The 27,984-nt window shown below is 35.5% G+C and overlaps 1 protein-coding gene and 1 long non-coding RNA gene across 2 annotated transcripts in view; both read right to left on the bottom strand.

The window, feature by feature from the left end:
- KCNJ16 (potassium inwardly rectifying channel subfamily J member 16) overlaps positions 1–9,243 on the bottom strand; it is a 95,654-nt gene extending 86,411 nt beyond the window's left edge. The window contains exon 1 of the mRNA XM_049772791.1: positions 9,189–9,243. The gene's annotated coding sequence lies outside the window, so the exon portion shown is untranslated. The remainder of the gene's footprint in view (positions 1–9,188) is intronic.
- The window catches only part of LOC126008255 (uncharacterized), a 505,884-nt gene that overhangs the window by 134,062 nt on the left and 343,838 nt on the right, over positions 1–27,984 (bottom strand). The window lies entirely within an intron of this gene.

The following is a 27,984-nucleotide window of genomic DNA, read 5'->3' as shown; positions in this document are numbered from 1 at the left end:
AATGGCACTGTGAGGACAGTAAAGCTGGAAGGAAATTGGGACTATTATTAAAAATGAAGCAGGATTCTGTCCTAGAAACACATCTATCTGGCACCTGGGGCCTGCTAAATTTTGTTTCTGAGCATTTACTATTTATTGGTTGGTCGGTGCACAAAGAGAAGTTGTTCCAAAACAACCAGATGGAAAATCATACGCTCAGTGAAACCTGAGGATTGTTTGAACAAATGCCACACACAGCAAGGTAACAGAGCCAAAACAGTTTGAAATTCCCCAACCCATAAAACTGTCATCTTTGTGTTACAGGGGGCATATGTAAATTAAATGAACAAATATTCATATATTATATATAATCATTTCATACGCAGGCATTTATCTGATTGCTAAAAATGATCATTTGCTGTGAATAAAAATGGAAGCACTTCTCTACTTCAACCCAGGCTGAGCGGACACTCAGATGATGAAGAAGATTAAAAGAATTTGTCACTAGACTATTGATTCACAAAATAAATTATCTTCATTTCTATTGTTGGTAGGTGGTATGTCTACTCTCAAAGGAGCAGAGTTCTCTTTTTCAGGGCTACTCTTGCTGATTTATATTTGTCCTGTGTTAAGAATACTAATTTCAGGATGCATGTCCACCATTAAGCCTAGTAAACCAAGAAAGATAATGATACATCCTGCCATAGTTCTCTTGGAATTAATAAGACAATCCATCATAAATACTTTACCTTTCCTGTAATACATTTGCATTACTCTTATTGTGTTTTCTGAGGATAAACTGATAAGCAGGACAAAAAAGAATAGAAACTCAGTTTGCTCTGTATATCTTTATTTGCCTTACCCACCTCCCCAAATAGATGCAAATATATGACTTCCATCTAGTTAAAAGAGAATCAGTTAAGTAAAGTCTACAAGGAAGCAGCCATCTTGCACTATTAATAGCAGCTGCTCCCTCCTGGCCTTCAGTAAAGGTCAGGCAGTATGTTCAGCATTTTAAGTGTGTTATCTTATTTAATCCTTGCAACCATGAAAGTCAATATAAAATTATTGCTCCCATTTGGCAAATAAAAATAGGAGTCTTAAGTCGGAACCAATGTCATACAATTAGTGAGAGTCTCAAGTTTATTCCTCATAGGTTTCCATGCATTTGTTTTGTTTTTTTTTTTTCAAATAATATATTTATTTAATCATCATGATTACAAAATGTTTGCAGTTTTGTTTCAATTATAGAAAAGAATACACCCCAGGGCCGGAGAGATAGCACAGCGGTAAGGCATATGCCTTAGACGCAGAAGGATGGTGGTGGTTCGAATCTTGGCATCCCATATGGTCCCCAGAGCCTGCTAGAAGTGATTTCTGAGCAGAGAGCCAGGAGTAACCCCTAAGCGCTGCAGGGTGTGCCCCAAAAACCAAACAAAACAAAAAAAAAAGGAAAAGAAGACACCCCTTCACCAGTGCAACATTTCCACCACCAATTCCCACCATCTCCAGAATATGAGCACCTGCAGTGCCTAGCTGATGGTCCTGAATTTTGCAAATATCTTGCAAGAGCTAACTAGTCTCATTAACCAACTTTTCTCCTGTTTTCATCACCACTGTGAAGGAGCCAATAGTGATCTCTTTTCTTTCCATGATTCTCAGCATATCATTAGCAGTTCTTCATTAACCCCAGAGCACTGGGATATGGTTAATACTGTGACAAACATGTTTGCAAGGTCCTCAGAGAAAGCACAAATCTCTCCTGAATCAGGCACCCTTCCTGGAGAGCAGTAATGGGAAACCCTATTTATTTTCTGAAAATTACTCTGCCTCTGGAAGCTGATACTGAACTGCAAGTTCCCGGATGATCTAAACGCCCAAACCACAAAGGAATTGTGGAAAGAGAACGTCAAAAATGTTCTAGGATATCGTTCTGAGGTGACTTTTTTTGACATCATAATCACACTGAAATTAAAGAATTTAATAAAGGTCTCAATAATTACCAAGAATTATAAAGCAGGAAGGAACATTATTGTCCTCACCTCAAGATTTAAAGAAAAAAGAAAAGGGTTATTCAGTTTTATTCATTATTCATTTATTCATTCATTATTCACATGTGCATGCATGTGCTTGTATGTATACACACTTGAGCCCATTTGCTTGCACACAAACTATTTTTGGATACTCCCCTAGAGATTTATTTGCAGTCAAATAGTATCCATTCCACATTTTAAATCTTACTAGAATGCTTTCTTTTATTTTTGTCCCCAAGTGGTGCCACTTTATGTTATGGCTCTCATGTATAAATGACCACATTCTCTGGGAGAGAAATCAAGATAGATGGTCTTGAGAAGTGTGCTACTCATTTCTGAGCTTCTTTATGAATAAATAAAATGAAATTATCTTTACTATGAGCTGTCATTGTTGTAAAATGTATAAGTTCATATAGGCAGACTGTCCAAAAAAACTTGATTGGAATGATCATGGAGCATCTCTCCTAAATATTATAAGAATATGAAATAATTAGCAACTTAATTTCCTAACAGTAAAAAATTAAAAAATTTAAAAAATAACATTCTCCCCTTAAAAATCAGGAAATGCTTTAACATTTCGACTGAAAGGAGTTATCTAAGTTCAGTAAGATATAATAGGTTTTTTTTTATCATTAGCTATGTTATTCATAGTATTTTGAAATCAATGCATCAACATTTTCAAAATACAAGAAATTCTTCTGCAGAAACCTATTAAAACTCACTAGAACCCCTCAGAACTTTTTTCTTTATATTTTTCTCGTATTTTGAAACTATTGTCTATAATGAACATGACCAGAACAAAAACCGCAGACAGAATTTAGTCCCATGCTACCATTAGAGTTCCTGTTTCTTTCCAACAGAAGTTTTCTAATTTTCTTTCCCTCTTTTCACTATTTTGACATTAAATCCAGATATATTAAGTCCATGGATCATTAGAAGCAAGTGAAAACTGGAGAGAAAAGAAGAGAATGGCAGAAGAATGGCAGGGAGGAGAAATCAACAACAACAACAACAACACACACACAACACACACACACACACACACACACACACACACACACAAACCAGAATCAAGGCTAGAGAGATAGAACAGCTTGTAAGGCACTTGACTTGCATTAGTCAACCCACATTCCATTCCAGGCACTACTTATGGTCCCTTGAGCATAGCCTAGGAGTAAGCCCTGAACATTAGGAGGTGACCCCCCAGCAAAGCAAAACAAATGAAACAGTATCTGCTTTAGCCTAGAAAAATTGCTTTTTATATTTTTCTTTTTCAAGCTAATGTTTCCATTTTTACCTTTATCTTCCTTCCCCCCAATAAGTCCCTTCCAAGTTTTCCATACACCTGACTGAGAACTAACTAGGCCAGGAGTTAGGAATGTCCAATTCTAAAGCTCACAAGTAACATTCAGAACAAAGAAAAAGAAGAAGTTACAGAGGCCAATAAAAGTTTGTTTGTGAAACTATGGCAAGTTACCAAAGTGCAAGTGTTTAGTGGTGGTTTCTACTTGTTTTTATACTATTAAAACTAAGATATAAACCACCCAAGACTGTACCTCCTGAGATCAGAAGAACCTAATCATCTACCTTTCCCTGTTTTTGCATTTTCTAGTTTTTCTATTCCATGACCCCAGATGCCAACAAAGAACTAGTCAGAGGGGTAGAACATATCTATAGTGCGAAAAGTGAATTTGTTCATTTGTTTCTTTGAGAAAGGTTCACACTTAAAATAGCCAGATAGAGGGAATCAGTGGCTGATTAAAAGTCCATCAAGCTTTGTTAAACCCTTTTTTCCCAAAGAAGTAGTGCTTTGTCAGAGCAAATTCTTTAAGGTGCAACTTCAAATTGTCACATGTTCTTCTGCCATTATGACCTTTTCAAGGTCCTACTATGTTAATTCTCTCATACCTTTCGCAGTCACCGAGTATTAGCTTTTCAAAGAACCATAAAGTAAAAATAATCATGAATTTGGATTGTCCTTCCTGTAAATTATCATCTTGTCCCTAAAGGCAAAGGTGGCATGTTGTATTCTGCAACAGTCCTCTAGAACATAGGCACTCTGACATATGAATGATTCCTCAGTCTCATCATGTTTCCTCATTCTATGAAGCCAAAAAGGAAAGCCCTCAAGGCTCTTGTTTTCTGAACCCAGAAGTGCCTTTTTTGAGTATTACCCTGTAGTAATCTCAAGGACTCTTTGTCCGTATAGAAATAACTCTTTTACTCTGGCATGCTTGCATTGTTATAAAGAAAAAAGTGCCTCATTTCTAACTAGTCGACAAGATAATTTACTCTTTATCAATTTCATTAAAAATTAATGCACTTTGTGGCATGTAAAATTGATCTTGGTATACAGAGAGCAACAACTAAGTCAGTGCCATTACAGTGACCATCTAATAAGAATTTCTTCTAAGTCAGGGGTGGCGAACAAGTTCAACACAAAGAGCCAAAATTTTAAGCTGTGAGAGTCAGAGAGCCACACCACGCAGTGACCTGCCAAAACAGACACTCACACAAAAGCACATAATTTTAACAATAATATATTAAACACATATTGCATTTTGCCATTTTGAGTGAGGGTCAAAGTCCTGAGGTGATGGTGAGAGTGTGCTGCGTCCTCCACACTAAGAACTAACGACAAGATGTGACCCCCACATGTGACACACGGGTTCCCCGCTCGCTGGCCCGTGCAGTTGTTTCCAAGGGATGGGGAGACGGGATGATGCGGGCTGGACTCCGCCCTCGGAGATCTCTCCTCAGAGGTCCCTCCTCAGAAGCAGCAGAACAAAATCCAAACTTGGCAAAGAGCCACGGTATACCAAATGATGATAAGAGGCAAAGAGCCGCATTCATTAGCCGCGTGTTTGCCACCCCTGTTCTAAGTAAATGTCAACATTTAGTTTTGCCTCTAGATTGATCCAAAAAAGCTTTGCCTATCATAGCTATTTTTCATGGGAGGATTTCACTGAACCAATCAGAGAGCCTAGAAATCACATCCATTTTTTGCAATTTTAAGAAGACAACCTTCAACAGGGCACATGGGAAGAGAGCAACATCCAGAGATCAAAACGTTCCACTTATGAATGAAATAACAGTAAAAAGATTGCCTATGGGGACCAAATAAATTGTAAAGCAGTTAAAGTGCATGCCTTGTCTGTAGGCATGTTTGATACTTGGAAGCACCCAAATTCTCCAGAACATAGCCAAGGCTCACTCCAGAACACAGAGCCAAGAAAATCCCCTGAGCACTGCTGGTCATGATCCCACTTCTCCCCTTCACCAACAAATTTTAAAAAAGAAAGAGAGAATGGGGCCACAGAGATAGCACAGCGGTAGGGTGTTTGCTTTGCATGGGTTTGCTTTGCATGGTCCCCACCCGGAAGGGACCCAGTTCTATTCCCGCATCCCATATGGTCCCCCAGTCTGCAGTACAGACTGAGTGCAGAGCCAGGAGTAAGTCCTGAGCACTGCTGGGTGTGGCCCCAAAACCAACCAATCAATAAATAAATGAAGTTTAAAGAAAAGAGAGATTTGCTTTAATAAAATTAAACAGTCCTGAGGAGAGTCAGTTGGAAAAGAAAAACCAGAGCCCAAAATCAAATTGTATTTATACTTTTGAGGATTAAGAAAAAACCGAGTATTTTCAAGAAACTTTGACAATTTGGGTGAAAGAATTATTATGCAACTTTCTGATAAAAACTTCTTTCTACATTAAAAATTAAAAACCATAGCTAGTGTGAAGCAGGTTACAAGACCTCCTAAAGGTTGTAAGAGTAGTAGAGAGAGCAATAATTTAACTTTTGCATAAGAATGACCCAGCAACTCCTGCAGAGAAAGCACTTCAGGAAATATTCTAGTTAGTTGAAGAAACTGCCTCTACTAAGATTAAAGGAAGGCTAGGGAGAGGGGGGTATAAAAAGACAAAAACAAAACCCACGAAAAACAAAAGCAAACCAAAAAAACAAAGTGGTATTATAAATAAAGAACCTACTACTGAATCCTCAGTACCCCATATGGTCCCCAGAAGTGAGCATAGTGCCTAGAGTAAATTCTGAGCACAGCTCAGTATACCCTCTCAATTAAATAAATAAATAAATAAATAAATAAATAAATAAATAAATAAATAAATAAATAAATAAATAAATGTCAATGTTTGCCTCAGCTAAATGAAAGTGTCCTCAGGTTTATAAATAAATACATTTTATAAAGAAACTATATAGGAAATCTTTTGCAAAAGACACTTTCAGATGTCTAATAAAGGTGCATTCCCAGAGCTTAATTTCTTTTGAGCATTCCATCACCTAATCTGCAGTATTAGGATGAAAATGCATCGAACAAGAAGATAGCATCTAAGTGATGTGGGAGAATATAGTTTCTTACCCAAGACAGCAATGGTAAATTTACCAATTTGACTCCACAAGGCACACTCAGGTGGGTTGCTGCTTTATTCTCTGATTCCTTTAATGCCATCCCAGTCAAATCCCTTTTCAATGCTTTTGTGATCAACAGAGGAAATGAAAAGGTGATACTGCTAGCATTAATAGCATTGAGAGTTCCTACAGACCTAAAAATTCATCAGAAATCATCAGAGGCGTCTCTTAATAGAAGATAATTTAAATTCTAATAAATTGGGGTTGTATATTGAGAGATTTTCCTTCCATTTGGGGGTAGAATATTCAGGCTCTGTATTATGAAATTATACATACATAATCAAGTTTTATTTTAATAAAATTGTTTTCCAAATTCCTCCTGGAGCTTTAGTCATTGCCTTTAGAAAGTAACCTTATTAAATTAGATATCCTTTAGAGCTATACAGAGAAATTTAACTCTAATACCATAATTGTTCAAGCTCTGTAGTGGATGGCTATAAAAATTAGTACAACAACAAAAAAAATTAGTACAACAAACGTCAAAGGCCAATACTTTAAAAAAATCATTAGCTACTCATGGATGATATAGGTAATAATCTTGCATCTCTGAAAGGAAACCAAGGAGAAGTGACCAAGTACTAGATTCAGTTTTATAAATGGAAAACTTTGGTTTAAGGCTGTTGAAAACATAATGTTTCTCATCTCTTGTTCTTCCTCCAAAAGCCAGTACAAGGAAAATGAATGTGAAGGATAGCCTTATTCTTCTACTAATTTTATGGGGTCTATACCAATTTGTTTGTTTGGTTGGCTGGTTGATTGATTGGTTGGTTTGGCGGTCATACCTAGAAATGCTCAGAAGATACTGCTGGCTCTGCACTCAGAAATAAGTCTTGACAGAGTATGGTGATCAAACACAGGCTGGCTGCATGCAAGGCTAGTTTTCTGCCCACTGTTCCATTCCAACCCAAAGCTCATATCCATTTTAATGAGGAGAGGCCTGATCAAATTTCTATGATGGGTAATCTTGTTCATGTCTCTGAAATTTGCTCAATATTATTATCAGGGTCGTCTGAGTTCCAGTCCAGTTTATATCTGTTTGTGTACCTTGTCATCTGTAATTCTGTCCAATCCCCCTCCTAGACATAAGTGCAGATCATTCCCCAGCCTGTGGATGAACTCTGAGCTCTGAATCCATGTTTTTCAATAAAACAGCCTTTCCACCCACCCACCCCCCACAATTCTTGGAAGCCACTCCACTGAGACAAGCAATGGTGCTGAATAACTTTGTTTGCTTTTTCTAATTTCTTTAACTTCATGCCTTAGTCTTCTCCTTGCTAGGAAAGTATTCAACAAGATAACCATGCTACAAAGACTTTAGCTTCCACCTGGTCTGTAATCTGTTCATTCTAGAAAGTATTTCCTTTTCCCCTAGAAGTTACTTATAATTATTCAGGCATGATGAATCATAGGACATTCATTTTCAATATTTTACACCGCAGATGTTGAAAAGTACTGCTAATCTAGTACATGAGTCTAGGGCATCTTTAAATCTTAAAAATTGTTACCTAAATGCTTTCTCCACTTGTCATGTCATTTTTGATCAATTAGCTCTGCGAATGGTGGTGGAACCAGACCTTCTTAGTTATATTTCTACAGGAATGTATCTTTCATTGTCTAAATATAAGAAAAGGCATTTTGGAAACCATCGAGCGGTATTAATCTTGAATAAACTAAAATAACAAAGTCAACAACTTTTTTAGGTTTAAAAAATATAAAGCTAGGGGTATATTTCTTAAAGGTAAAATTTTCTGCACTCTAACAAATATAAAAAATAAATACAGGGGCCAGAGAGATAGCATGGAGGTAAGGCATTTGCCTTGCATGCAGGAGGACAGCTGTTTGAATCCCGGGATCCCATATGGTCCCCAAGCCTGCCAGGAGTGATTTCTGAGCATAGAGCCAGGAGTAACCCCTGAGCACTGCCGGATGTGACCCAAACACCAAAATAATAATAATAATAATAATAATAATAATAATAATAATAATAATAATAATAATAATACAAGGAAGATAGAGAAAAAACACTGGAAGAAAGTATTTGTAAATATTTATTTAATATAGAATGGTAATAAAAATATTTGTGGAAAACACCTCTGAGGCCCATTTCCTGGATAGTTTTGTCTGTGTTTTCAATGTTATTTTTTAGGTTCTAATATAATCTTGAGTCTTCAGTTCACTTATAATTAATGTTTGTGAATGGTATAAGACACAGTTCAATTTTGTTTATTTATAACATATGTTGGATATAAATACTCAGAATATGAGGGCAACAAATAGTCAAACATAACAACTAGATAACTGAGTTTACTACATGTAATGTTTGGTTGTGGTGTTCATGGGGATAGGAGAGTTGGAGGGGAGGGACTTTTGGGACCTCATTGGAGAAAACAGGTAATATGATATATACACTATGATATATACATACTTATATATAACTACCATTAACAATATTGCAATTTACATCAAATTAATTTAAAATGAGCTGAATAAAAATAATTAAAATGTACATTTTTATTTTTATATATTCACTGAAATACAAGGAACATTAAAAACTCAGCAACATAAAACAGAATTTAATTTTAAAATGGAAAAAAGCTCTAAATAGAACCAAATTAAAATGCCATAAACTGACAAACCATGAAAAGAAATCCCACTTATATTGAGCCGCAACATACAAAGAAAAACAACAGACATTCTGCTATATATCTCTTCGAATAGCATGCCTTAAATGTGCCAGATTACTTACTATTTTCCTGTTGTTAGGTAATGATCTCAGATCTTATCTCAATGGAAATTGACTTTTACTTTTTCTCCATGTAAAGAAGAGACACCCACAAAGTGTTGTTGATATATGACATACGACAGCTGTAGAGTGTGATTGTGTATGCATGTGATCACGCATGTGTGTGTGTTTGTGTGTGTGTGTGTGTGTGTGTGTAATGTGACTCCCTGTTACTATTTGTTATCTTGAGGGACTGTTGTACTATATTTGTATTAAGTCAAGTCAAATCATCCTCACTTGGGAATCGAGTAAATTGCCTAAATTCCCAAAGAAGAAACACACCAGAACTGGAATTCAAACTCACATACATCTGACTTGGAAATCCACACCATTCCCCCAAGGGCAAATCAAAAAAATGAAGTTGACTTATAGATAGCTTAGATAGAAATTTGAATAAGAAATTCTTTGAATAAGAAAACAGAATCAGAAGATTTGATCGGACTAACAGATCACTGCTTTCTGATCTATCTCATATGTATAATTAGCAGTTGATCCAAAATATAACTCAGCCTGAAACATTATTAGAAAATGAGTACCATACTAACAATACACATTTCAAAGACAGTATTCAGGTAACATAGGTAATCTTGTAAGGAGTAAATCATCAAACCAAAGCTGGCAGTACTAAAAATATAATAATCAGGGGGGAAACTTTCATTAGCCTATGACAAATTATTAAAGCTTTTGCTTACCTGTGCAGAGACTTAAAATGTTCTGCTCTATGTGCCTTCTTTCAGTTTGCCTTGTTCCCTCTGACGCAGCTAAAGAAAATATGCTTCCTGCTTGGGTCACTCTGTTATCTCCCTTCATCAGAATCTCAATTTGATGTCCAGCCCAGTCAGTCCCCAGCTATCTGTGAAATTCTGAACTCAATAATAAGCTGACACACTGTTCATAAATGTCCCTTTTGCCAAACCACATGATCACCAAATATTTGAGGAGAAACTCACATTAGATGGGAGTATTAAAGTATCTAATCACTTCATCATTGGCTTGCTCTGAAAATTCACACCCTTTTTGCCAACACGCTCCATGGGGACCCGAGTATAACTTAATCAAATCTGCAGTTCATTGTAAGGGACCTCTGAGTCTCAGACTGGCAGATTACTGATGTGTGTGGGCTCGCCTGAGTCCCAAAGTCATGGAAAAGATCAGACTACATGTCACATATCTTCTTATCCCTCATTCTTGGATATTGTAACAATACTAAAAAAAAAAAAAACCTTTTCCATATTTTTATGTTTAATTGACTGTCATTTCTTCTAGAAAACCTTTACATCATGGTTACTAGCATATACATTATGTAATATCTCCATATTTTCATATTTATCTTCCCTTCTAGATTAAGCCATTTCAATGGTCAAGGCTCCTACTTAATCTGTCTCTAATTTTTCAAGTTACTTCTCAGAGTGACTGATAACAGGAAACCAACATGGAATATTTTTAAGTTAAAAAATGCATCAAATACCAAGAAGCGATACACCCCTCTATTTGGAAAATCTTTGAATACAGAGTCATTGGCTTAAACTCCCATTAATGTTATAATATTCATTCACTGTATGTTACTTTAGTACCTACATGTTAGTGTGATTTTGTTTTGGTTTTTGCTTTTTTTTTTTTTTTGGAAGGGAGTGGATCTGAGAACATACCAAAAAATAAAGACAGAATACACAAATTGATAGTTTTTGTTTTGGTGGAGAGAGATAAGCTGGAAATATAGAGCATAGTTTGGAGAAGAGATTCTGTAAAAAAAAAAAAGCAGGGAAGGAAAGTGGCAAGTAGAAAACAAAAGGTGAAGTGCTTGAAATAAGGTGATCAGGTGAACTGCACTGAAAATAATAGTGGCTGTAGAAAAAAATAGAGGAGTAAAGACAAATAAGAAGAACAAATGAGGAGGAGGAGGAAGTATAGAAGTCAAAGCAGTATCGATTGTAATTGGACTTCTCTGGTGAAAATGCAATTAATAGTAACATTCTAAGTTTGAGGAGTGTCGAGTGTCCGGTTTATAGAAATAAATAAAATTAACTTGACTCTTAACTTGGAAGCATCAAAATTCATTTGACTATTAACATTTCATTCCTCAAAATGGAAAGAGAAATCCTGCCTCATTTACAAGACTATCAGGGCAATGAAGTGGCTATTTGTGACTAAACCAACTGTCCTGTGGCAAACTAAGTTACACCATCATCTTTATCCTCTGAAACTCTAGTATCAAATAAGATACGATATCCCTTTCCTGATAAAAACATTAATATAGCAATAGTGAACTGTCAAGAACCTTTTATTGCAGAAGTATTTCCAAGTGAATGATGTTTTGTTTGTGTGTGTCTCTGTCTGTATGTGTTCATCCAGCTTATTGCAAAAATATCGTAACATTTAGGATAGCAAAAGATAGATAAAATCAATAATTCTGAGTTAAACTCGAAAATCAGAAAGGCATTGTTGCTTTGGTCTTGTGAAGATAGTAGAGGACAAGGAAGAAAGACTTATAACATGAAGAAAAACTCCCAACTCCTCCTCTGTGTCTCCATGGGCCTTTCCATGACAATGACTACTTGTCGCCCATGTTTCTCCAGCTCAGTTCAGAACAGTTTCTTTCTCTCTTCTTACCAAGGGAATCTGCTATAAAATGCAAATCGGTCTTTTCCTACTATTTAGGAAAGACAAAACCAACTTGGATACTAAAAATATGTCAAGCCATTCTATTTCCTTCTTGGTTTCCTACTTATGATCTGCACTTTGTTTACTCATTTTTCCTCTTTGACCTTCAAAGTCGATTTTTACTTATCATTTATAAGGGTTCATTAGTAGTAGAAAATCATATTTTTCTGTTAGTAGTGGTAATTTGAAGAGAATATTTGGAAGAACTTATATATATACACACATTCATATATATATATATATATGTGTGTGTGTGTGTGTGTGTGTGTGTGTGTGTATACAAAATTTATGGACCAGAGAGTGTACTGGCATTAAAGTGCATGTTTTATATGCAGCTGACCATGACACTACTATATTTGGTCTCTGAGCATCACCCAGAGTAATTCTTTTTTTTTTTTTTGGTTTTCTGGGCCACACCCGGCGGTGCTCAGGGGTTACTCCTGGCTGTCTGCTCAGAAATAGCTCCTGGCAGGCACGGAGGACCATATGGGACACCGGGATTCGAACCAACCACCTTTGGTCCTGGATCGGCTGCTTGCAAGGCAAACGCTGCTGTGCTATCTCTCCGGGCCCCCAGAGTAATTCTTGAGCACATAGCCAATCTGATCAGAATTTATTGTGGCCACCAAACCAATCCAAGGCAATTATCTCATTTATCACACTCACATAGTATATCTAAAAATTTCTTAGACATTTAAAGCTTATGATAATTATAATACAATAACTGCAAACATTGAAGACAGACTCTGGTCCAGATTTTGCATGTAAGACAATCAAATTATCTGAACTTTGTTTCTCCAATTCATTATGTTGATTGTGTTAACAGCCAACTTCTAATTTAGGGTCTTCATAGCTAAAAATGTTTATTCAGGTAAAGGACTTAGAGGAATGCCTGATATAAAGTTATTTTTTCAATAAGTGTTATCAATATTTTAGATTATATGGAAAATAATAAAATTCCCAGAAAAATGATAAAAACAAAGAAGGATAAACATGTTTTAGGATAGGATGATCGCATATTATTCTCTTCAAGTGTCAATTCTCAAGCATTATCCAAGGGACATATATTAGTCAAATTCAAGTAAAATCAATTACATTTTTTTTGGTTTTTGGGCCACATTCGTTTGATGATCAGGGGTTACTCCTGGCTATGCGCTCAGAAGTCACTCCTGGCTTGGGGAGACCATATGGGACGCCGGGAGATTGAACCGCGGTCCGTTCTACGCTAGCGCTTGCAAGGCAGACACCTTACCTCTAGCACCACCTTCCCGGCCCCAAATCAATTACTTTTTACCTTTATCCCTATATGTGTTGCTGTGCAGATACTACTGGAAATATTCAGAGGAGCATTTAATGCCTGGAATCATCTAGAACTTCCACATGCAATGCATGTACTCCATCTCAGTAATAGCAAGTCTTTGCTTAAATTGTTAACACGGTTCTTAAATACAACGGACAGAATTCACTTCTGATAATGTCCAAGAAACACATGTAAATTAAAGTAAGACAAGTGAGTTTTATTAGTGTTATAGTGTCAGAAAAATCACAATAAGTAAATGATAAAGAAATCAGAGTGAATCAGCAGATATATTTATGAGATCTGTCTTTATTTATTTATAAAGTAAATAAATAATAATTCATAAATAAACTTTATTCATGAAGATCAAAGTCTAATATGAAGGAGAATCCTATTCAATGAAACTAGCTCCTTTTCTTTACTGTATTTTTTTGTTTATTAATAACTTTATTTTAGCACCATGGTTACAAACAGGTTTGTAGTTGGGTTTCAGTCACAAAAAGACACTACCCTTCACCAGTACAACCTCTCCACCACCAATTCACATTGTCCTTAAAAAATAAATTTCCTTTTTTAAAAAAAGAAGAGTTTACTAAACTTTCTACTGGTGCTTCAATGAATTCAATGTGAGTCAATAGTTTTCAAAAAATACTCTTTCCTTTCTCTTCCACCTCTTTAGTTTTTCTTTCAACTTTCTTTTTTAAAAAAACATGTTTTTGGTCTTCCTAAAAATGTATTATTATCAATTATGTCAACTATGCATTTTATTTAAATATTATTAAATTAAAAAATAAATTTTCTAGGACCAGAGCAATAGCACAGCTGTAGAGTGTTTGCCTTGCACAAGGCTGACCCAGGATGGATCTGGGTTTGATCTCCAGTGTCCCACATGGTCCCCCAAGCCAGGAATTATTTCTGAGCACATAGCCAGGAGTATCACAGGTGTGTTCCAAAAACCATAAATAAATAAATAAATAAATAAATAAATAAATAAATAAATAAATAAATAAATAAATAAATTTCCTTTGAATCTGTTCTTTGTACCTTACACCAAAATAACAACCTGGGATATTTTTTTCTAGAAGTTTGTACTAAAGTTAAAATAAAACAAAGGTGTTTATTTTATCACCATATCTATAATAAACATGTAAATAATGAAGAAATTATGATTTTATTGCCATCAGTTCCTGGTAATATTTATTGAAGAGTTATTAAGTATTTATTGCTTGAGACACTTTTCTCAAAGCATCAGTATTATGTTGAGACTCAATGATCTCAGTAAAGAAATATGAAAATAAAGTATAAGGAAAACAGTGAGAATATACCAGAATATCTGAGCCTACAACTGGGTAACCTGGGTAATCTCTCTCTGTATATACATACACACACACACACACACACACACACACACACACATATATATATATATATATAGAGAGAGAGAGAATAAATTTGAAATAATGGTTATCTATAATATATTGTTATCTATATCAGGAACACATACATAAATATAAACACAAAAGCATATGCCCTAACAAATATTTTTCTTAAATATAAAACATCATTACAGTTTTTGGTGTTTAATTTTCAAATTATTGTATTAGAACTAGTATGAAATTATGAACCTGGTAAAGCATTAGCTAGACATTACTAAACTGCTTTACCGAAATGGCCCACCAATTTGCACTTCCCACAAGTGACAAAAAAAAAAAGCTTGGAAGCTTTCATGGTATTTATAGCTTTGGCCTAGAAATATACTTCTAGAAATCTATTCTAAGTGCAATTTGGAAATGCAGAAAACTTTAATTATAGAGGATTTAAATCTTTTATTAGAATAAATCAATTCAGCAGATAATCTAAATGTCAGCAATAAGAAAATGGTTGAATAAATTAAAGATTCTATATTATGTTGAAATCTATTTGTGCTCAGGGATCAACACAAGCAATGGCCTGTGAACTGAGCCCAACCCAACACGGGCTTATTTTCCCTTGCTTTTATCAATAAAGCTCTGTTGAAACACAGCCATGTTTTGTTCATTGATGTACTGTCAATGGTTAATTTCCTGACACTAAAGCACAGAGAACATATGGTGTGAAAACTCCACCATATTTCTCATCTGGTTCCTTACAGGAAAAATTTGCAAGTTCCTGTTCTAATCAATCATCTTGGACTTGTAAACAATGCATATTGATAAGATTATATATGAAATTGATCACCTAACATGGTTGCTCTTAAGACAATAAATTAGATGTTATCAAACAACAGCCATACATTAGCCTGGATGCTAAAACTCAGACTGGCCAATAAGGAGAGAAATTGGGGAAAGAAATAATAAGGCCAACTGGAAGTTATAAAGGAATATTGGTCAAGGGACTTGAGCATGTTGCTTGTAAAGATGTAAAGCAACCTTGAACATCAAACTCATAAGCATTAACATTTTTGTACACTTGTGACCCAGACTGTAATAATCACAAAATAAATAAGTTTACCAAGAGGGTGGGGTGGGAGGGAACCATGAGACATTGATGGAGACATGCTGACACTGGTGGTGGGTGTGGAATTGGAACAGTGTAGTCTTGAAACTCTATTATTAACTGTTGTAAATCACAGTGCCTAAGTCAAGAAAATAAAAATAAACACGTGTTTCTCAAACAAGTGCCACAGATATATTTTATGAGGGCTACAGAGAAAAATTGCCTAATGGAGGGCCCGGCATGAGATTAGGAGACAACCATTTCGACAAGAAATGAAGGACCATAGAAAGACAGTGAAATTAAAAGGTCATGGTCGGAAGACAGTTGAGAAACACTGATCTAAAGAGAAAAATGAGATTGTATTTATTCTGATATATTGCCACATAATTACAATTATTTACTAACAATGAGGCAATAAAATAAAGGTATAGTGGTCTGTAAAGGGAAACAGACACACATTCTGATTTAGACTGACATATCTTTTTATTTCAATGAATTCATTTTTAAAAGAAATGATGTTACAGAGTACATCTTTTCATTTGATCTCTATTCTACCAATCCTACCCAAACACTAAGTTGTGATAATTTATGAAATTTTAGTTTCCTCAGGCAAGTAGGACTATGCCCAATGATGATGTCACCTGTCATCTATCTTTTTATTTTCCCGAGGGCAACTTGTCCCCCACACTAGCTTTTGATCCAATGACTATACTTTTTCCCAGTCCATAAAAATCTGGATTTAGCTGACTGACCTATTGGGTAATCCTGTCCTTGAAAATTAGGTCAGTATACTAGTGTATCTGTTTTCAGGGTCTTGAGAAATGGCAACCACGATGGTTGACCTTCTAGAACTGCTCCACCTTTGAAAACACAATGCTTTCCAGTTAATAAATTACCAGAAAGGAGTTGACAGTCCAGAAAGTTGTGCTCACATCTCTCTATTGTTTTTGTCTGGTTCAGAAGTCATTAGCACCTGATAGTGGTTTCAAGGCTCTCCCTCTGGGTAAGGGCATTCCCAGGTCAGGTCTCTCTCAGACAGAAGATCTTTGGAGACTATAGCTCAGAGGTAAAGAGGACACAAAGCAATGCATCTACTTATGACCTGAGCTTCATAGTAGAAATTATATAATAGAATTATCCACAATGTGGAGACAGAGAGATATTATAGGGGTTAAGGCACCTAGGGCCAATCCCTAGATCAATTCCCAGCTCTTCCTGGGCACACTCACTTATAGTTCTGCCCTGGCACCCCAAGGAAGTCCTAGGGGTCCAGGGAAATCTCCCAGGATAATTTCAATCATCACAAGCTGTGCTGCATTCTTTTGTTTGTTTGTTTGTTTATGTCTAAACTGGGAGCACACAGGGATTATTTCTGGCTCTGCTCAGAAGTGACTCCTGGCAGGAACTATATATAGAGGATCAATCCTAGGTGAGCTACGTGCAAGGCAAACACCCTACCTGCTGTGCTACCTCACTGGCCCCCATAGTACTACATTATTAAACCATAGTATAGAATCTTTGACTATTTTGGAAAGGGACCCAAATGTAAAAACTAAACAACACTTGAAGCAATGTTAAGCACACTAAAAATGGCAACATAGAAATAACTACAGTGATCAGTTTCTAATTTCTATAAGATTAAAATTAAGATTTTAAATTAATTTAAAATGACCATTCCAATTAAATTGCCTGTTTTAAGATGTGTACATATGATTTACAATTGCTTCCAATTGTAACTCTGAACTTGGAAATGAAAAATCAAAATTGTCTATGACCCCAAACATATTTTGGGACAAAATGCAGCTATTAGTTTTGGAAATAGGTGCTGTATTACATTGACTTGGATATATGAGGTAGATCAAACAATTGCTTCTTAAAGAAACTGGACTACCTCAGATAATATTAGGTTTTTATTTGTTTATTTTATATTATTATTCTGTTTATTTGCATTTTTAATTTTTAACTAAGCATCCAATCTATTTTCTTCTTTGGATAGTTTTGTACACTGAACTCTTGAAAATATACTACTAAAATTCAGTTTTGCGGTAAACACCAGGGATAAATACTTCATTTAGGAGACTCACTTGGAGAAGAAAGCTGAAAAAGCAGGTGCATGCAAGAATATGAGGAATTTCCATGTAGGTTTGCACAAGGATAAAACCCTTAATTCTAGGGCCAGAATGATAGAATAGCAGTTTAGGTGCTTGCCTTGCAAGCAACCAACCAAGGATCAATCCCTAGCATCCCATATGGTTCCCCTGAGTTCAACAGGATTTATTCCCAAGCACAAAGGTAGGAGTCATCTCTGAGCACTTCAGGGTGTGTCCTTAAACAAAATAAAATACACCTCAGTTCTTTAATGTGTTATCCAATTATACTGTGAAATACTCTGTAGCCTCTGCAATGACATTGTAAATTCAAATGCAATGCCAATGAATGATCTCCCTGTCATGTATATATCATTTTCAGATAAATAAAAATGTCAACAGTGAAGATTAATTGCATACTTCTAAGGTTCTTTCGTAAAAGGACATTTAAATATATGCACACTTATAATTATTATCACCAGTAATTATAGAGAAACTTCTCTTGCCTTTCTATCATTATTTATTTCTTAATTTTACATAGTGAGTTTGTATATCTTGGGTAGAGAAATAGCCTTTATATTTTATATTTTCAAACCTCTGAAAGATAGTAGAAAGGCTGGAAATGATAAGAGAGAGACTGTGTTGTGTGTGTGAGAGAGGAAGAGAGAAAGAGAGAGTAGCAGAGAGAGGAAGAGAGAGAAGAGAGAATAGAGAGAGAGTGTCAAATTTTGAGAAGAATTTGGTTGGAAGTGGCAGACATTGTGCTCCTGTTTGTAACTGAGGGGAAGGAGACAAGCAGAGAGGAAAGACTAAAGAGAGGAAAACAAGGTTGGGGCAGAGTTTTCCTTCAAGCAAAGAAGAGAGAGTAGTATACATGATCCAGGATGTTCAGGGTCAGAACAAGAAAAGTTCTGCAATAAAAAGGAGGAATGTGTGTCAAAACATCGATATTTAATAGAATTGCAGAAGTTGGGTTAGAGAGAGAATGGAGGGGCCATATGAGTCCTTCCTGCCTCAATAACTTGTTTATTTTTTAGAATTGATCTTCCTCCAGTCCTTACCTGCCACTTGCCTCTAGATATAACCCAAGCCTGTGATGAAGGGGCACCTGCAAATCTCTGCATCTTCAATGCCCATAGATGTTTGAGTAGAACATAGTATCTTCTAAAAAGCCTAAAATACAAATTATCAAGATCTCACACTTGTCAGCATCAAGAGCCCAGAATAGTGTATCAGGGCTTCCTCTACTTGACTATGTACATAGTCACTTCAAAGATCGTATTCAAAACATGGATTCTGACCCTGTTGCCTTCTACAGGGGTGATATTTCAGGTGACACCATATTCACAGCATTCTAGCTCATCTCACTCTGAAATCATTTGCACCCTGAAATCACACTGTAGCAATGAGGCTGTAGGACAGGACTGGGAAAGTTGAATATTTATGTTCCAAGAAATTTGATACAAGTCTTGAAATGGTTCACTGATGCGCAATGGGGCACTATTACTCATTCCTCTACTGGAGGTTAGTTTCGACTCTCCTGTTTCGTTGCAGTTATTTGTCTATATAGAGGATTGGCTTGTATATTCAGCCAAACTGTGAGTCAGGGAAAGAAGCTAGAATATTTTATTTCGTTTGCATCCCTCCCTCTAGCAGTGACCTGAGAATCCAACAGTCAGGCAATGTATATAAATGAAAGAAAATGAGTGTCTTGCTGCTTTAATGTTGCTAGATCAAAAAGTCTCAAAGTTGCTGCTAAAATACATATAGAACGCAAAAAACGGGGAGGAAGATTTTCAGTTCTGAGAAGCATATGTAGTTTCAATTAAGTGTGGCAGGATATATATTAAAATCCACTGCCTGGTCTCTCTGGTGACACTTCCCCTGTTTCTCTGCTTTATTTACCATTCAGTTGGCCCTGGATTTGCTTTAATTACCAGGTGTCTTGTTTCCTTCGGCCCACACCTGATTTCAGGGTGCCAAGGTCAAACACTCTCTTTTTCAAGTTCCCTGCCTCACACTGCACCCTATTTTGAACACCTGAAATGTATAAAATCCAAGGTTAAAGTGGATTTTATGTTGTCCTTGGGGGCAGGAAAGTATAAAACCTGAGCTCCAAGAATGGCTTATTTCTGTTTTTATTGGTCATAAAGGTTTCATGGGGGGAGCAGGTGGCACAGCCAGAATCATGGAATCAATGAATCCACAGCAAGTCCCTATCCTGTATGTGGGCTAATGTCCCTTTGCAGACTAAAGCCATATGAGAGCCCTTCCATGGAAAACCCTTAGCAGCACTCAAACTCATTTTTTAAAAGGTGTGATTCAATGAATTTTAGTAGCTGGTCTGAAATGTGCAACTGTCACAATCATCCTGATTTAGAATATTTCTAACACCCCAATAAGATTCCCCCCATGTCTTTTAATAATTTATCTTTGTTTTCGCATCAGCCCCAGGTAAGTATTCATCTGTTTTCTGACTCTAGATAATTATTTCCTGGACATTTCATGTAAGTGGTCTCATACTATAAATTATCTTTTGTGTCCAGCTGATTTCATTCAGTCTAATGTTTTCAAGATTCATCCAAGAGATAGTGTATGTCAATAATTTATTCTTTCATATACTATTCCCTTGCATGAGAACATTTTATTTATTCATTCACTAGTTCATGAATATTTGAATGTTTCCAGTTTTATTCCTCTGATGAATAATGCTACTGGGAACATGCCTGCATGTTTTTGTGTGGCCATAAAGTCCATTTCTCTTGAGTGCATAGCCAGAAGTGGAATTTCTGGGTTATATCATAAAAATATGTTTAGTTCACTAGGAAATTGCCAAACTGTTTTCCAATGTGATGAGCTATTTTACCTTTCTACTCACAATGTAAGGGAGTTCCTGTTTCTCTATATCTTCAACAATTATGATTATCAATGTCTGTCTATATTTGGTGTTGGAGATAAAAACTCAGGATCTCATACACGCAAGGCATGTACTTTACCCCTGAGTCATACATTTAATTTTTTTATGTATATTAAATAGTATCTTACTTTGTCTTAAGTGTGCATTTCCCTAGTGATTAATAGTATTGATGATTCGTTTGTGCTCTTAATACTTATTTATCTACATCTTCTTGGTAAAAGATTTCAATGAGATTTTTTCATGGAAATGGGTTAAAGCCATTTTTGTCCTTCAATCTCACATATACCCATGAAAACAAAAAGCTTTACAAAGGCAGCCACTCTGAAAATTTAAGGATTTATCAATATTAATACTAGGAATAGTCATAGATGTATTTTAAGAAAATTCAAGCTTCATGTTGCAGTGGGTAATAAAAGGGTTTTCTAGCCCAAAAGTTTTCCATTAATTAACTTGAATTTAATTTGGCATAGTCCTTTTTTTTTTTTTTTTTTCGCCTCTTTGCCTCAAATTTGTCAGTCCTGTTGTAAAGCTAAACCACATGACAAGCTATTATAGCATTGGGAACAGATGGTGAAGTTTTCTATAAAACAGAAAGGGGAACAGACCTGTCTGAGCGAGGTAAGTAAACACAGAGCACATAAAGGGTGAGAACTGAAATTAAGTGTTAAATACAAATTAAAAGCAGTAAGCATGACTACTACACTGGTTTGGGGACACAATATTATTTTAGAATAGGGCTAACAAAATGTGTGTATTTGCCCAATATGATTTCTACTTACCTTTCAAACACAGCCATAGAGCCACATTCAACTGGGAAGAACATTAGGTAAACACTCACCAATAGCAACATGAAAAGCAGAAAAGATTATCAGATAGCTTAGTAGCAGTTGCAGATTTTATAGGTGAGTGTCATTTGCTTTTGTTTTTAATAGAAAATTCACTTTCAAATGATTTGTATAGAGAGGTAGTTATTCTCTTAAAAAAATCTTGTTTTACTTATAGTCATGGTTCCAAGAGTTAAAAAAAATTAGAGATTTTCCACATCTTTCTTTTAATGATTCTTTTCTAAATAGGAAGAAGGAGAATATATGAACTCATCTATTGTCTTCTATCATGAAGACTGGGTGTTGAGTTGAACTAGAAGAATCCTAATGGGTTTATCTCTGTTCCCATGGCCTGAATATTTTATTGTATCATGATATTTTGAATTTAGATTTTTGTTTTGAATTTATTGAATCACTGAGATGCATAAAATTATGCATGATTGAGTTTCAAGTGTACAATATTTGAACACCAAGTCCCTCCCTTCACCAGTTGCCTCCATCAAGGTTCCCAATGTTCCTCCCATGTCCCAGTTGGCCTCAATAGCAGGGATATTTTTTCTTTTCTTTTTCCCTTTAGAAATTGTGGGTTAAAAAACTATCACTGTGATATTATCATGCATATACCTCTTTTCAGCATCCAGAGCTCTCATCGAGAGTGACCACTTTTCTCTAACACTGTCATAGTGGGTCTTTTCTTGTTATTTTCTCTATTCCTCTATTATTGCAAGTTTCCTAAAAGAACCAGTTCACCTGACCTTAGTTTCTGTTGTCCTTGATTTTTTTTTATTAATGTTCATTTTAAAAATACCACAAGATTTACTCAAATTCCTATTTCCTTGTAATACAATAGAATAGAGTGAAAAATATCAACTCCTCTCTTGGTAGAAAAAAGAAAGAGGAAAAAGTTTTTATAAATCTCTGGACTCAGGTGTTGTTTTGGCTCCTCCTTGGTGGCTGTTCTTCATTACTCATGATGAGGTTGACAAAAGAAAAGTCAGGAGTAAGCTGACAGGTCAAATTTGCTCATAAGTATGGCTTGAATATAGAACAGTGTCTCCCAGATAGTCAGTGATGCATAAATATGTGTTGCCTACAGTACTAAATTAGAGATAGATGAAGATAAATTGTTCCCGAAAATTTTAAATGAGTTCCTTTAACTCTGTTGAATTAGGAAAACAAGTGCCTAATATTAAAACATAAATTGGGAGAAGAAGAACAATATGTCCCCAATTTAAAACACATAATTACATTAACTTACTGAGAATGCAGAACTAGAAAATGTCTTGCATTGACTCAATCTCTGGTGTAAGGCACGATGTTTTATAATTGTTCATTAAACAGCAATTTTGCAAAAAAAAATATTATATCACTTTAATTCAATCCCCAACCTTACATACAGACTTCAGAGGGTGAAATGGTTCATGATACTCCATGAGAAGGATGAACAGCCAAACAATTGACAACTGTCAATTTTTCTCTGTCTTCCAAGAAGCACAATCTTTCTCCTCAATCTGATCTTGTCTAAAATATAATTTTGGAAGCTCATAGATCACATAGGCCTTTTGTAAAATAATAGTTAACCAAGTTAAACTTAATCTTTTAAATAATTAAGTGTGTGCTAAATTAGATTGCTTATTTTGCAGAGGAGGGAAAGGTTTTACATCTAGTTGTACTTAAGACTTTCTTCTGGCTCTTTGCTCCATGATTACCCCTGGCAGAGCTCAGGGACCTGCTAAATTAGATTTTTAAAATAAAGTTCTCATTACTTAGCTACTAATATGTTTCTGATATTCAGTCATGGCAGGGTCAATATTTAATTGCATTAATTCTGGGTAGTAATTAATTGTAATTCTAAAAATACTTTTAAATGCCCATTTGGTGTTGAAGTCATGTCAAGAATTTTTTTTGTACCTGGCAATGTTCACTAATTATTTAATTAGGCTAATGTTAAGAACAAGAATATCATCAATCTCAGAAATGAAAAGATGTTGAATTACTGAGTTCTCGGCTTGAATAATTATAGATATTATAAAAATTGTAGATGGCATATGTATCATATAAGAATATCATTGTAAGTAATATCATTATTAACATTACCTTACCTTTGTGGGATGTTCAATATGTACAGACTTTTATATGCATAATCTCACATGATATATACTTCAAGTATAATTATAAGTTATTAAGCCTTTTACAGATTAGAAAATTGAAATTTAACTACCCAAGAAACACTAATATTGAGGAAGTGACTATTTAAGCCTTTGTTTGTTTGCTTTTTGTCTATTTGTTTGTTTTGGATCCATACATGGTTATAGTACGGGCTTAGCCTTAGTCCTGATTCCACACTAGGGATGACTCCCAGTGTTTTTAAGGAACCACATGAGGTGCTTGGATTGAATCTGAATTCGTTATGTGAAAGGCAAGAACCCTATAAGCTTACTTTCTCTTTAAAGGCTTCATATATAATTTTTTCTTCCTGAAAATTTTTTCTTCTTGTTGTTTTCTGTACTTTTGTCAGCACTGCATATTTTTTTTTAACTTACTTTTACCTTTTTTTTCCAAGCACCATAATTTAAAATACTCTTAACGGTAGAGTTTCACACATTTGAGGAGTATTTATGAGCTCATGAATAGGAGACTCCTCAAGAAGATACTTTAAATTTACAAGTAATTAATTTGTCATGTGGAGGAAATTGTTATATTTATTTATTAGTTTTTGGACCACAACTAATGATGCTCAGTGATTATCCCTAGCTCTGCATTCAGGAATCACTCCTGGTGGTACTTAGGGAACCATATGGGATGCTGTTAAATGAACATTGGTCAATCATTCATGCAATGCAAGGGCCCTACCCACTTTATTATCTCGCTGGCCCCTATTGAGGAAACTTTATATAACTCAAATAGTCATTCCACTAAGAAGTAAAAACAGTGAAAAGAAAGTCTTATTGCTATGCTTCTTCCTTAATTTTTCTTAGTTTTAACAAACTATTTTGATACCAAAATTTAAGGGAAAATGACGACTATTTTTGTAACAAACATACCTTCTTTCTGTCAGCAAGTCATTTTCCTTAACTGAAAAAAACTTACAAGCATAAAGGACCATCAAAGATGATATAGGATATAGCTTACTTTGTAAATCCTTGTCTTAATGAAGAGAGATAGGTGATTGAGTTTCATTCTCTACCACATTTTTCCCCCTCTTTTTTTCTTGGGTTTTAGACCACATCTGGCATTGCTCAGTGGTTACTCCTGGCCCTGCATTCAGAAATTATGCCTAGTGCTCTCAAGCTATATGCCTGAGATCAAACCATAGTTAGTCATGTGCAAGGCAAATGTCTTCCCTTCTGTGCTATGGCTCTGGCTTCACTTTTACCTTTGAGTGAAAACCATTGGATTTAGAAATCATAGAGTAAAATAATCTTTTTTGTTTGTTTGTTTTTGTTTTGGGGCCACACCCAGCGTCGTTCAGGGGTTACTCCTGGCTCTGTGCTCAGAAATCGCTCCTGGCTTGGGGGACCATCTGGGACTTCGGGATTGAACCGTGGTCAGTCCTAGGTTAGCATGTGCAAGGCAAATGCCCTACTGCTGCACCACTTCTCTGGCCCCGAGTAAATTAATCTTGAAAGAGTGACACTTCATCCTCATTTAGCTCTAGAAAATTAATTTAGAGATTCCCCCTCTGGCAGTCATCAGAGAAATTAAAAAATGACACAAGGGCAGATATCATGTTGATTTTTCTCTTTTTTGTGTTGCTTTTGTTAAGAGTAAGCATTTCGGGGCCGGAGAGATAGCATGGAGGTAAGGCGTTTGCCTTTCATGCAGAAGGTCATCGGTTCGAATCCCGGCGTCCCATATGGTCCCCTGTGCCTGCCAGGAGCAATTTCTGAGCACGGAGCCAGGAAAAACCCCTGAGCACTGCCGGGTGTGACCCAAAAACCACAAAAAAAAAAAAAGAGTAAGCATTTCAGGGCTTACTCTTGGTTCTTCTGCACTCAGAAATTACTCCTCTAGCACTCCCGTTGGATCTCTGTTCAGAAAAGTCTCTTCTCAAGTATCCACATAGCCTGACTCCCATTCAAAACACATCTGACCTCTGATCTTATGTAGTGTAACATACCATAACAATTTCCCCGACAACCCACTTGAAATTGTAAACCCCTGAAGCAGTGTGTGTGCGCATGCGTGTGTGTGTCCACTTATAAGTGACATCACATTACGTTGGAACATTTGGGGTGGTGGGCCACACTCAGTGATGCTCAGGGGTTATTCCTGGCTATGCCCTCAGAAATCACTCCTGGCTTGAGGGACCATATGGGACACTGGAGATCGAACCGAGGTCCATCCTAGATCAGCCGCATGCAAGGCAAACACCCTACCCCTATGCTATCACTCCGGCCCCTATATTGCAGCATTTTTATAATTATGTATGCTTTTAGTTATCTCTAGTCTTAGCCTTTTTCTATAATCCCAGGACCGGAAAAAGAATTCTGCCTATTTTGCTTAAATTCTCTATCTCTGTAGTATATTTTGTACATAAAAATGATGTTATTTATCTATCTATAATTTCATTTTATTTTTTTAAATATATAAAAACTTTATTTAAGCACTAGATTACAAGCATGATTGTAGTTGGGTTTCAGTCGTAAGTAGAATACCCCCCTTCAGGAATAGACTTCATTTTAAACTCAAAACTAGAAATAGTGTTTATTTCGTCAACAGATTGACATATAAAGGAATATTGTATGTAAAATGCATATTGCAACCCTTAGTTCAAAGTGGTTTCTGAAGTCATATGAATACAAGAGCATATGGGGCCTTATAATTGGCCATGGAATCCTGGCACAAATCTCTCATTTGTTTCTATGTAGAAGGCCTTCCTGTGTGGTCATCAGCTTCTATGTTATCATCAGGTCACCAGAGTCTACACCTTTCCTTTGAGTCACTTCCTACAGGCTACATATTTGATTACGGTAATTAAAGAAAACATCTTCCGATGTGAAATGAGGTGTGAGAGAACAATTTCTAAAAAGTAAAATGGTGAGAAAATTTCTTCAAGCAAAAGCAATTTCCCCTTCTAAACAGTTCACCTATTAGAAACTTTTCAAAAGCATCTATTTTCAGTCTACGTCTTCACCTTGAGGAAGAACAAATTCTTCCGAGAGGATAAAAATACCACAATAAATGACAATTAGCTCATTTTTTAGTTCTTGACAATCAAAACTCGTGAGATACAATGCCATTAAAATAAACTTAGAACAGTAACCTTCAGAGTTAGTAATATCCTTTGGGAAGAAGGTTCCCTTATGCCTTTCTTATGCTCTATTAGCAACATTATAGAGAACAAAAGTTCCAAAGTTCTTCCACAAGATCCAAAGTTGACCCAAAGTTCCAAATCAACTTCTGGCAAAATTTTACCCATTTTTTGTGAATTCTATATTTAACAAAATCATATATAATTTTCAAATGGGTTTTTATGCCCTGAATTCTATTCAGTCACTAAACATTTTTAAAAAAATTATTTTTGACTATTTATATTATTCATTTTTAATTAGGAAACCTTACATGAATTTTTAAAGTCAAATGCATATAAATAGCTGTCAAGTAAATCTAAAAACAACAAATAGGACCAAGGCCTCCAACTTCAAAGAAAACCTTATGTAAGTTGTCTGTACTATCAGAGACTTTATAAAGAGAAAAATCAAGGAAGTGATAAAAGTATATACTCTAGATGAAAGAGCAAAAATATAGGGAAAAGAGAAAGAAATATAAATTCAGGTTTGGTAGTATTAATCTCTGTTGTTGGTTAAGGAAATGAAACTTTATCCTTGGATCCAAGTATACTAAAATGAGACTAAAAACATCTATCACTCTTGTTACTCTTTCTAGCACTTTCTCACAGCTGACAACATCATAATTTGGGCCAAGAAATAAATAATACTACTTAATAGCAGTCACATTTTAGATAAATTGATTGTATCAGATATTATAGATGATTATTTTTTGTTTACACATCCTCTGCTTTTGCGTGCCATTAATAAAAAAGGATAACTCTAAATGACAGTTGTTAGATTGTGAAGAAACCCATTTTTTTTTTCTCTTTTCAAAGGGCTTCTGCTTAGAAATATCTCAAAAAGTAGTAATCCTGAGACATATGTCTCCATTCTTAGTTCTTTGAAAGAAAAAGGATCAGGGATAATGGTTGTACTTTGGGTCTTGGTGAGAGATACCAAGGAAACAATTTAACCTTCCAATTTCAATTTACCACTTCAATATGGAGGGAAATAGTAGACTTGGTAGGATATCATTTATTTTCTATTTTACTACATTCAGGCTACTGTCCATCAAATAACATAGATTGGGTGATTTAACAGAATTATTTCTCATAGTTCTGCAAATTGAGGAGTCTTAGATCAAGTTGATGCTTTATTTAGGATCATGAGAAAAATAAACTTTCTCAGTCTGCAGATGTCCTTTATTATAGCATTAATAGCTAAGT

The sequence above is a fragment of the Suncus etruscus genome, chromosome 1 (assembly GCF_024139225.1).
Source record: "Suncus etruscus isolate mSunEtr1 chromosome 1, mSunEtr1.pri.cur, whole genome shotgun sequence".
NCBI classification, from domain to species: Eukaryota; Metazoa; Chordata; class Mammalia; order Eulipotyphla; family Soricidae; genus Suncus; species Suncus etruscus.
Note: the sequence above shows the minus strand (reverse complement) of the source record. Positions and strands in the feature narration are given on the sequence as shown.